General features: G+C 37.2%; 1 long non-coding RNA gene across 1 annotated transcript; it reads right to left on the bottom strand.

Annotated features, from left to right (window-relative positions):
• Positions 1-3,586: 3,586 nt before the first annotated feature.
• LOC120298200 lies at positions 3,587-12,780 on the bottom strand. Its single transcript, XR_005553998.1, has 3 exons — positions 12,612-12,780; positions 11,266-11,341; positions 3,587-3,798 (listed from the first exon to the last, which is right to left on the bottom strand). It is a non-coding gene; the product is annotated as an uncharacterized LOC120298200 (long non-coding RNA).
• Positions 12,781-12,999: the final 219 nt, after the last annotated feature.

Raw genomic sequence — 12,999 nt, 5'->3', positions numbered from 1 at the left:
TACACTAAAAATTGAAGGGTTTTTTTTTCAACTACAAAGGTAAACCTTGTAGGGTAGGCAAGGCGGATTGTATGATGTGTGTGAGTTCTGGCACCTTTTTTTTTTTTTTTTTTTTACAAAAAAAGCACTGCTCCAGTCCCATGTTTATGAAACTTCTGCCTTAATTTTTTAGTTCACAGCTTAATGGAAACAAAGCCCCAGATAAGGACTGCTCACTTATACTCTAGTTTCCTTCTGTTCTACTCTCTCAATATATCTCTCCTACAAGCAACATTTAAATTCCAAGGTTGGATTGACTTTTATACTGGTGCAACAACAGAATCTTATATGCATGTGTGTATGGCTATACTGCAAATGAAGGTAAATATATGTGTCCCTGTATAATGTTGTAGAATGTTGTACCGTACATACAAACATATCAGAAGTCTCAATCAGACAAGAAGGAATGTAAATTTTCCTAACCTTTTTCAGCATTTCTCTATATTTCAAATGATTTCCCTTCCATGGTTTTGAGTGACACAGGTTCTTTACTTATAATAGTAATGGCCCAAATATCTGAAGGACTGGGCACGTCAAATTTGGGGAGAGCCTGTTTTTATTTTAAACATCCCAATATAGAACTTATGATCTCAGTATCTGCTGGGTAAAAAACCACAACACACCTAGTTCAAGGTCAACTAATGTTGCCTTATTTTTTCCAGAGACAGAACAGTGACCGAGCACTTCATTCCTAAGACAGAAATATTTTCTACTGGGTGGTCTGTCTAGGCCATCCATTGGAAACTGCAGAAGAACATACACTGAGGTTGAATCTATCAGAAAATTGCCATCAAAAGAGGGAACAGAATGCCTCTGAATCAACACAATGTTAGGTTTCGTAAATATCACCAGCCCTTTGGCTTTTGCAAACGTATCTATTTAGACTAGAAGAAGTATTTATGAAGGGAGGAAACTGTCTTGCCCATACCACCCAGTGCGATTACTATTAAAAATACCAAGCTTTCATTTTTGATTGTCTGTAACCCCTGAAGGTTAGCTGAACAATGGAATCCAAATGTTTTCTTGAGCATGTTGTTATGGTTGGATTTACGAGAGAGCCCATCTGCAACTGTCCACCCTTATAAGAGCTTTGGAAAAGCAAACAGCCCATTTTCCCAGAGCAAATAGTATACAAAGTAGAGCACAATTAAACCCACTGTATCCATCTGTTTCAACCGGTTGTGATGAGCAGTTCCCAAAAGTATTCTTCAGTCTTTGTTATTTTTAAAATTAATGAAAAAATAAAATCTATATACCTTTTATGCTCCCATCCATCATTACAATATTGATTGTACAGACGGTCTATGTAACTCAAAAAAGAAAGCACGTCTTAAGCTTAGGAAGCTGTCTTGGACCAATGAGCCCATCTGAGCTGCTACTGACTCTGACTGATGGGGCTTCTCCAGTTTTACAGACAGAGGTCTTTGTCTTCACAAATTGTTTGACTCTGTTCAATACAATGTCTGGGGTTAATCCTAGGGTCTTTTGAGTCAAAACATGTGCCCTAATTCCTCTCAAAATGTCTTGGTAATAACTTGCCTGTTGTATTAACAACCTTAGCATGCTGTTAAAATGGCACATTCCAAAGTTTGGTAGGATCCATGTAAGATGGTTTCACATTTCAAGGCTTAAGTTACTCATTTTCCCATAAGAACCAGTTTCCTCATTCTCCAGCATGATTGGATGGAGAATCCACGAATGGGTTGTCTTAATCTTCCTGCTCCAATAAGACTAAGTCTGAAGTGTAGAACCGCCTCTGCTGTGCCATCTGCACCCCAGTTTAGACTTAGCCTCACTGCTCTATAGATGCGTTTCTTCAGCTCAGTTTGTATAGCTAATTTCCTATATCCCTTCCCTTATTTTTTGAATTTTAGATCATATTACTCATCCATTTTGGAGAAAAAGACTGTATTAGCTTTCTCCAGATGCCTGCCTGCCCTCTATGGCTGACTGGGGAATTCTGGGAGTTGAAGTCCACAGGTCTTAAAGTTGCCAAGGCTGGACACCTCTGACCTACGTTCTTCCTTTCCTCCCATGGGTGAAAGCAGTACTCTAATCTGTTATATGGACTAGAAGCAATGTATGGCTTCCTGACCTTTTTTTATCTAGATATATGGGCCATAATTCAAAGAAAAGCTATCTTCTCTTTAGAGACAAACTTCTCTAACATCTAGAATTTCTTTTATTCTCTCCTTTTCATTTTTTAGTTGTTGTTCCTTTATCTTCGTCTCTGAATTTAGAATAGGGCCATGATCCTTCATCAGTAGATTAATTAACTAAATTTTCTTTATCAAATTAAAATTTTTATCTCAGTTGAACTATAATTGGTTAATTAATCAGAGCTCCAGGATCAAATTAGATATCAGTGACAACATCCAACTTGGATCGTGTCAACTCTAGCGATTAAACAGAATTAGGGGCTAATGGGAATAAAAGGCAGGTCTTCCCAGTTAATTATTTTCATGATAAAGTTTGTTTCCAGTTTTCAGATTCAGCTGAGAAAAAAACCCTAATAAAATAAAACAAAGTTGGGAGTGATATTTGAAGGACAAGCAGACTGAGATAAACTTAATATGCTCATATCCTATTAAAAAGATTTGATGAACAGATTCCTCTCAGTCTTTAGAGAACCTGTTCCTTTATTGAAGAAACTGGGAGGACAAAACATTGGTAATGTCCTTGAATTCTACTGTATTTTTCTCTTAAAAATGTAGATTTGTTCATAGGTATTTCATTTATTGATTTCATTTATTTTTATTTCAGTACCTTGTTATACAATAATAATTTTCCCAGCATATGCACCTTTCTGTACAAATTTACAATTCTGTAAATCCTGGGCCTCCTTAAGCATCACTGAATTTGGGGCAGTGCATCCAGATTTACTTGAAAAAAGCCGGTAATTTTCACATTCTTCAGTTGATTTTTATTGCTGAATTTCTACAGCACTGAAATTCAATTGGATTTTATCCTCATCAAATTAAATCACACAGTCACACGTTTGCATGTTTTTGGCTTTTCAGTGTCCAACCTGACTTCGAGAAAATAGAGAAATATATATAGGAGAAAGAGGTTTAATCATTTTTATTATCTCCACCATACAAAGTTGGCCATGCCCTTTTCAGAGCAAAGTACTGCACCTTGATGTAGGTGAGAATAAAAAATTCTCCTAGATCAGATTTTTTTGTCTTCTATTTTGTCATTTAGCTACATTTGCATGAAGTAAGCCTTCCTTCCTTCATTCCTCCCCTCCCTTCCCCTCCCCTCCTCCTTCTCTTCCCTCCCTCCCTCCCTCCCTCCCTCCCTCCCTCCCTCCCTCCCTCCCTCCCTTCCTTCCTTCCTTCCTTCCTTCCTTCCTTCCATTATATCTCGCCTTCATTATTTTTACAAAATAACCCAAGGTGGTGAACATATCCAACACACATTCATCCTCCTATTTTCCCTACAACAACAACCTTGTGAGGTGGGTTAGGTTGAGAGGGAGAGGGACTGGCCCAAAGTCACTCAGCTAGCTTTTATGGCTAAGTCAGGACTTGAACTCATGGTTTCCTGCTTTCTAGGCTGGTGCCTTAATGTCTAGACCAAACTGGCTCTCATTTTCCATTTCCTAGCATTAATTATTTTTTCCCAGCATCTTGTGGATGTTGTTTTATGGACACATTACAGCATTTTTCTTTTCCAAGACCTTCGTGGCTGTTTTATCATGTGCTCATCTGTGGCATATTTCTTCATTGCTTGTTTCTTTACTGTAGATGGTTGAACCTAAAAGGCAAAAGCTATCCATTACTTTTAATATCTTCACTGTCATTTTTAAGGCTGGTCATAGTTTGGTCCTCTTTATATTTAATTTTAGTTCCATACTTAGTGTATTTATGTATTTATTTATGTATTGATGAAAGGGAAAAAATATAAATGAAGCAAATTTAACAAAAGTTAAAATAGCTGAAAAATGGGAGGGAGGTATTTTTTTTCAAGTCATCTTTTCCCTCTGAGTCCAGATCCCTGCTTAGCTTAATTTTCAGCTTCATCAATGAAAATTCAGTGCAGAAATTTGCTGGAGCAAGCATGTGACAGCTGCTGACAGGCTGTAAAACTAATTATCACTTTTGTGACTTATGACTGATAGGGCCATTGTTCACCTTGCAGAATTATATTATTGTATAACAATATTACACAGCATATATGCAGACACAGATTGTGAATACCAATAATCTACCCTGCTTTCATTAACACATTTGCCGTAGTTTCTATTCATTTGACTCATCAGGCAAAATATACACATATTACACATTTAAAATGCAAGTCATATGTTTTCAATAGAAGAGAACCACATCCCCACAAACATTGTCTGGGCAACACTAGCAGGCCAGGCTGCTGTATATAAACAGGGAGAAAACCTCATACTCACTAGCACTGATTATATTACCTAGTTGGGCAATGAAACGTCTGCAAGGAATCAACCAAGTTCAGAGAGTACCAAGAACTCTAAGTCAAATCCTTGGGGGGGGGGGTAGAAATAATTTTTCTTTTGCTAAGCAAATAGCCAATTATTTTGAAATAATAAGGTTTTAAACTATATGCACATCTGTCCATAGTTCTATCAGTGCATCTAGGGACAACAGACTTAGGAATGGATAGTCTAGTATACGATCAAAACAACAGCTGTTTTCCTGGTTCTTTCATTTTTCCAAGCAATGGACAATAAAACATTAAACTGGGGCTGAAACAACTGTGTGTTGGATGAGAAATACTAATGCTGCTTCCAAGTTGGTGAAAATTTTCCCCATGCAGCAACAGCTAAGCTCAAAGTAGAAGGCTTGCCATGAAATAGAAGGAGTTCTGGGTTTGGGCCACTCCTTCCTCAGACCTTATTGTCTGGAATAAAAAATAAAGCTAATTCTGATTTAGAGAGAATTTGGAGCCATGGCTAACTTAGTAATTTTAATACTTGCAATGATCACAGATTATATTTAAGATTTTCTGCTTTAATCCACTCGGTTTGCATCAAGTGCAATACAGTGTAGCCCAGAGGTCCCCAACCTTTTGGGTATCAGGGACCGGTTCCACGGAGAGAGGTTTTTCCACGGACCAGAGAGTGCGTGGTTTGTGTGCTGCCTGCATCCCATGAATGGGGCTTTGCTTGTTTGTGCAGCCTGGTTGCTGGCATGCCATGGCCTGGTACTGGTCCACGGACCAGGGGTTGGGGACCCCTGATGTAGCCCATAAAACAGAAATCTTGAGAACAGTAGTTTGACTTTTCCCAAATTGTGCCAGTTTCAAATAATATTGTGATGTCTTGACAATTGCATCTATTTTCTCTTAGTAGTATTTTTGAGCTTACTCTAATGGTGCAACATGCTACAGGTAGTCATCAATTTATAACTAGTTTAGTTTAGTTTAGTTTAGTTTAGTGACCGTTCAAAGTTACAATGGCATTGAAAAAAGTGACTTATGACTGATTTTCACCCTTACGACGGTTGCAGCATCCCCATGGACATGTGACCAAAATTTGGATGCTTGGCAACTGATTTGTATTTATGACGGTTGCAGTATTCCGGGGTCATGTGATCACCTGTTGCAACTTTCTGACAAGCCAAGTCAGTGGAGAAGCCAGATTCATTTAACAACCCTGTTGCTAACTTCACAATTGCAGTGATTCACTTGAGAAATGTGGCAAGAGAGATCATAAAATGGGGCAAAACTCATTTAACAAATGTCTCACTTAGCAACGTAAATTTTGGGCTTAATGTTTCCTATTAGGTACTTTTGCACCCTCTGAAGCATCCTTGATATCCAGTGTACTTGACCAGAAAAAGAGAGAGCTTGTGATGGCTTCCCTTGGAGGAAGCCAAGTAGGCTGCAAAATTGGAGACATAATTGAATAGGATAATGCAATAAAGAAGTAAACATATGCATGTCAAGGTTCCGGCTGATGGAACCAAATAAATCAGAAATCCGAGGCTTAAGATTTCCTCAAAGAACATGTTTATTGGATACATAGTATCAGCACGGTCAAAAGTGAAACCTACTCTAAAATTCCCTCCAGGGATTCAGTTTGATAAAATGTAACAATTCCCTCCCTCTGCTGTGCTATTGATCACATTAGCTAATGAGACTAATTGGCAGGCTTCTTGACAGATCTTCCGTCCACCTTCCGGGTCTAGTAAGAATGGCCTTGGTTCCCATGGGATCATGCTATGTTTAGTCTAGCAAAAGTAAACTCTTCCTCTCCTCCTTTTTTCTGTGGCAACTTAGAACAACAAAGATGGCTTCAGCCAGGTTCGTTTCAGAAGTTGACAATGCATTTGCCTTTCAGTCATCTAATAGTTAAATATGCAAGAAAATCTTATTTTGCCATAAGAATGTCAGTGAAATTTTGTTCTCCATTGAAAAATAGTTCCAAAGCAAATTCTCTTTGATTAATGTATCAGATTTTTAAAAAATGGAGAATAATTTTTTGCATGGTATTGAATTTGCAGTCAATTGTTCTTCCAATATTATTCAATACCAATTTTGCCAGTTGTCCATTGTACATACTTACTCTTTTTCACATAGCATTATTTTTTAATGATATACAACTTTAAAGCATGTTTCTTACATGAATCATGTATGGCTCTACTCCATCTGCCTACCTCTGCAAATGCTTAGATATTAATTATATTCACTGAACCAAAATACAAGATTTATTCTTTTTATTTTCCTTGATTATATGGTTCTTCAGATACACTAAATAACTCTTGAGCATTTTGATTGGTTAACTTCCTTTTCTGGATGCAGTTCTTAAGCATGTAAAATTGAATATTGGATATTCAATATACTCTGGGTAAGAACAATAATGAAGCCATCCACCAGCTACCAAATGATTGATTGATAAATACATTCATTAATTTTCTGTGCAAACAGAGCAATGTATAAAACAGATTAAAATGTTGCTGTTATTAATGAAATAGTTTGTCAATAGCTCGGGATAAAAAATTATTTAAAAACTGTTCCTAGTTTTACATATTCCTCATTGAATAACATAGGCAACTGATATTTGTTTATTCATGTCAGAAGCATCAAGATTAAAATAAGGCATACTATATGGTATAAAATTTAAAATATACAATACAAGGTTGAAATATAGACAAGTTAAACAGATCTTGCCCAGAAAATAGCAACATTAATTGCATTCTATCGTGCTGCCATGAGGTCCTCAAGTATACACTAATCAGGGCACAAAGAGCAGATATGCATATGTGTTGTTGTCTACATGTTACCGCAATTGCAAATGACAGAAGCCACCAAATAGCCCCATGTGTTCAGAGGGTCTCTGGATCTTGTACTCTTATGTAGACTATTCAGTGATTTCCATACTTCCCAGCTTTTGTCAGACCCAGGAGTCGGCCCCTCCTTTGGTTCCATCCAGTGTTGGTTCTTTCCATTTGCTTTCAAATTCTTCAAATTCTTCTGTTGACTTAAGGAAGCTTTTCCTATATTTTAGTCTCTGCTGAGCTGGTTGTAGGCCATAGAGAGGATGTTGTCTAGATATTGACAATTTAAGCTTTTTCCTGTATGCTGCTGCTTCTCTGTGAAAAGCAGGCGGGGCAATGCCAGCTAGATGGTAGATCTTATCAATGTTCCCTATGGGCAATTGATGAGTAAATATTTTTTTCTGTATTTGGCATATATTTCACATATGTTTGATTTTACATTATCATTTTAAATGAGTTTTTGGTTTATTGCTGTGAACTTTGTTCAGGGGGATATAGGTACTCTAATGGAAGCCTACATCAGTCTGCATCTTAATGCATCTTAAATTGAGAAAGGAAAGAGGACTGACATGCTGTGATGTTGGATTAAAATGATGGAAGCCCAGGTTCAAAATCAGCCATGAAGTTCATTGATGAGTTTAGTAAATACTTGTAACTCGGTTGAACTCTAAGAAGGAAATAAGGGCAGAGAAAATGAGGCATGCCACTCTGAATCTTTGATGGAAAGGCAAAATTAATTAATTAATTTAGAAAGACTGTTTGATGTAGTGATTAAAGGCACCAGACTAAAACTGGGAGACCATGAGCTTTAGTCCCTCCTAAGCACACGGCCACCTCTGGTTTTCAGCCAATTAACAGAATAATAGAGTAGAAAGTCACCTTGGAGATCTTCCAGTCCAGCCCCTGTTCAACCAGAAGACCTTATACCATTCCAGACAAATGCCTGTGCCATCTCTTCTTAAAACACTCCAGTGATGGAGCACTCACAACGTCTGGAGGCAAACTGTTCCACTGATTAATTGTTCTCACGGTCAGGAATTTTCTTCTTAGTTCTCGGTTGGATCTCTCCTTGATAAGTTTCCATCCATTGCTTCTTCTCCTGCCTTCAGGGGCTTTGGAGTATAGTTTGACCCCCTCTTCTCTGTGATAGCCCTCAAATATTGAAAGACTGCTAACATGTCACCCCTAGTCGTCTCTTCATTACACTAGCCATACCCAGTTCCTGCAACTGTTCATCATATGTTTTACTCTCCAGCCCCCTAGCAATCTTGGTTGCTCTTCTCTACATTCTTTCTAGAATCTCAACATTTTGTTTTTGCATTGTGGTGACTAGAATTGGACTCAGTATTCCAAGTATACCAAAGCAGTATAAAATGATACTAACATTTCATGTGAACTTGATGCTATCCCTGCATTGGCTTTTTTGGCAGCTGCAGCACACTGCTGGCTCATGCTTAGGTGATTGTCCACTAGGATTCCTAGATCCATCTAATCTAACCTAACCTCACCTCACCTCACCTCACCTCATCTCATCTCATCTAGGCAAGAAGAAATCATTTCTAAAATCTTGCCAGGAAAACTGCAGGGGCTAGTCCAGGAAATCAGCAGGAATCAAGACTTCGTTGAAGGAACAAATACACCCTATTTTTTTAATGATGGACACAATTTTGGCATGTATCTTAGATATCTGTGCTATATTCTCAGAAGATGTGTTCCTTTGGAGTTAAATATATCATATTATGCCAGAAACAATTATAAAAATCCTAGATGAAATAGTTGGTAACTTGCACATTAGTAGGCTGATAAGCTTGATATAGGTCACCACTAATAGATAATTAATCCCTAATCCATATCTTTCACTACACTTAGTATAACCCAATCTGAGTTTCACTAACTGCAGAATTTATAAAGGACCATTGCCATTACAGAAATACCAAACATAATTTTCAGTTTCCAATCATATAATATTTATGGAGCTTTTGCTAATTTTTAGATTCCATGTTCTTTCTCAAGGAAATGAAAATAAACTTTCACAGGAAAATTGATACATACTGTATTTCTGGGCAATATATTTCTGGGCTTTAATATTATTTCTCATTTATTCTCTCTATATTCTTTTCCTAGAGCTGTACTTTCTACTTGGTCCATGGCCAGTACAGGATTGCTCACCACTTCCTAACGTAGTAAGAGAATAATCAAATCTTAGAGTTGGGAGGGAACTTGGAGAACTTCAGTTCCAACCATCTGCCCAATGCAGAAATTCTCCTGCCATGGGAGGGACCTTAGAGGTCTTCTAGTCCAACACCCTGCTCAGGCATTTCAGACAAATGATTGTCCAGTCTCTTCTTAAAAACTTCCAGTGTTGGACCATTCACAACTTCCGGAGGCAAGTTGTTGCACTGATTAATTGTTCTCACTGTCAGGAAATTTATTCTAAGTTCTGGGTTGCTTCTCCTCTTGATTAGTTTCTATCCTTTGCTTCTTGTACAGCCTTCAGGACAAGAATTTGATGCAGTAACACTCACAACTTCAGAAGGCACACTATTTTGTTGATTAATAACACTCATAATCAGAAAAGTCCTTCCTTGCTTTAAGTTGGATCTCTGTCTTCCACCCATCGGTTCTTCTCTTGCCCTTAGGTGGTCTGAGAATAAATTCATATCATCTCCCATCTGGTGTCTGGCTGCTGCCCTAGCCAGTCATTTTATCCTGGACCATCAGGTTGTTCTTTTGTCAATTACTATTCTTTTTTCTTAATAATCTTATAGTTGATCCAGCAATGGTCTGTTAAGTCAGTATAATATCCTTGTAGCTAGAAACTCGTGTGCTATTAAACTCTTACATCTCCCAAAGGAACCATTGCAGTTTCCCAGACAGTCCTTACTTTTGCACTCCTTGTCCACAATCCTGAAAATTCTTGTTTCCCTTTTGTTTTCCCTTTCCCCTTTTAAATGAATTCTTTAAGTTGGAAGAATAGGAAGTTGCTGCTTTGCTTCAATAAAGCTGAATTATAAAACTTCCCTTGTCAGAAATTTTCCATGGACCTACACAGGAACATAGGCACAAAGCAATAGCCTATATCCTGTTACTTTGATTATTGTAGAATGGAGTTACAGTGGGGGGGGGGGAACAATAGAAAGGTCTGAATTAGTGTCCAAGAAAATAATGGGCAAAATCTAAGAAAGCAAAAGAAAGTCACAGATACTAGTAGATTGATAATTGATTAATAATATGAATAGATATGATTATATAGTCACTAGATTTGGGGACATCTGACTTTTTAATGACCCTATTTAAAGGTTCATTTGAAATAGATTGTTGGCCCACTATGGTGCTTTACCAGTATTCTGGTATTGTCTTCTCCTTTTCCTTCATTTTCTCTTTCTCCTTCTCCCCTCCCCCCTACTCCTCCTCCTCCTCCATTGAGAGTTACACTTTCTGCACAGCCTGCATGTGATTTGATTATGTGCATGTACATGTCACTGTCAATTCTTAATTGTCACATTTTTTTTCCAGGAGGACATTCTGCATATTATTTCCCTTCAGCTATTTGTAAAGAAATCTTGTGCATTATTACTGATCTTCTGCTGAGAAACAGTGGACAAGACTCCCATTTTTCTGTAATATGAGAATAGAATTTAACATATAGCACCTTCCAATTTCTCTCTACAGAACCCTTTACAATGGGTGGATTTAAATAAAGCACAACATCATTGTTTGACACACATATGGGAAGAAATAGAAGATGTGTTTATTTCTTGCTTCTTTCAGATTGGAAAATGCCATTCTGTTCCTTCCTCTGCCACACATACGTACAAGATAATATAGCTTGCTTTTCCCCGGTGACAATTTTATTATAGGTAATCTTTTCGGAAGTAAATACTTTTTTCAGCATCGCCCTAAATTTTTCTCCTTAACTTTGAGAGTAAGCCCCTTTTCCCTCTTAAACTAGCTGACTGTTATTTATAATTCTCACCTTTGGTTTTGAAATAAATGTCAGGATGATGGATAGCCAACTTTCTCCCTTCAGACGTTGGGAATCAAGTTGGCAGCTGAAGGAGGAAAGACATCGGAATTAAGATTCAAACGGGGTTGCTAAATTAGATGGAGAAATATTTAACATGTAAAATGTCTTTATTATTCTGACATAATCAACAGGCTTCATTTGCATCCTCAAACTGTATCAAGTAACTTCGATCTGGATGACTTAGAAGTCACAACTCTCTGAAGAAAAGGGTCTTTCATAATCCTAATGATTGGTTATACTTTCAGAAAACGGTGACAGGAGGTCCTTCAATGTGTCATAGCTTAAAATGATTTGAGGAACTACCAGCTTATCTTCAAAGAGCAGATATATGAACTATCATTTTTGATTAAAGCGCTCCATTTTGAAATAGAATAAAAAGCATTTGCTCACTATAGCTATAATAATCTGTTTTGCATATATTTGCATATCTCTTTTACTGTCCAAAAGTTTCTCTCTCTGGTCCATTCTTTCTACAGTTAGGAACCTAGTTCAGACTCATCTGTATTAATAGCTGCAATTCACAGAAAAATACTTCGTAGTAAATAGTAGCAAGTCTCGCACATAAAAAAACAAAACAAGCTTTGATCTCCCTGTTGCCGCTGCCAGTAGTAGATACTATTATCTACTGGTAGATAGCAGTAAGCAACACACGTAAAAAACAAACAAGCTGTTGTGACCTCCATCTTGACTTTTTGAACATATCCTGCAGACAATCTTGGTAGCAAGTAAAATTTAGCATGTTTGGTTTCCACACAAGTGTTTTCCAATCATTTTCTCAGTATAGGTCAAATATTGTATTCTATATGATTGAACTCTTCCAGGTACCTTGCTGTAAGTAGATTTTTTTAAAACAAAACAAAACAAAGGTACATGTACCAAGACCTCAAATTTCAATAGTGATTTTTAAATTCAGATCTTAAAATTTTAGTTCAGGAACTAAAACTAGAAATGTAAGTTTTTTGACTGATTATAAAAAGGTAGTGTACTCCAGATCAGAGATAAGGATGGATTCCTGATCAGAAAATATGAAATGCCATTGCAGTAGGTAAGGCAGCTTCTGCTAATTTAATACAAAAAAATAATAAAAAGAGGTAAAATTTTAATCTAATTCCCTACCCTTACGTATTCCTTTCCTATTCTCTTACACATTCCCTACTCTTATGCTGTTCTCTATCCTTATGCATTATTAGCCAAAAGAACTTTAAAATATCTGCTGAGTTAAATGGTTGATTCCCAATACACCAAAATTATAAGTACAATCTTTGGAATTTCAAGAATGGGTTTTCCCAACTTACTAAAAGATATTAGAGCTGAACACGGGGGACTTTCCTCATGCTCTGGATCTCCCATACTTCAATCACCCAGGGTTGACTTGCCTCCAGCTTGTAGTGGATCTGATGTCCCATGATACAACATTAACTACCACTAGTGGAAAGAGAAGGAAGATTTTACAATGCATTGACCCAGACCGATACTGTATAATTTCTACTATGAAAAATTAGAATAATCCTTAAATCCTAGAAATAACATGATCAAGCTCTGGCATATTGAATTCTTCTTTTTCCCATTCTCTAATAAGAAACAAGATGCTCAATCATGCTGACTGAGAATTGGGTTTGGTATCAGCAAAGGGAAAGTACTTCATTACACAATACATAATTAACTTAGGGAAGCTGCTACTTC

Source organism: Crotalus tigris, unplaced genomic scaffold, assembly GCF_016545835.1.
Source record: "Crotalus tigris isolate CLP2741 ecotype Arizona unplaced genomic scaffold, ASM1654583v1 scf7180000023775.243036, whole genome shotgun sequence".
NCBI lineage: Eukaryota > Metazoa > Chordata > Lepidosauria > Squamata > Viperidae > Crotalus > Crotalus tigris.
The sequence above is the reverse complement of the archived record's forward strand: the minus strand, read 5'-3'. Positions and strand labels throughout refer to the sequence as shown.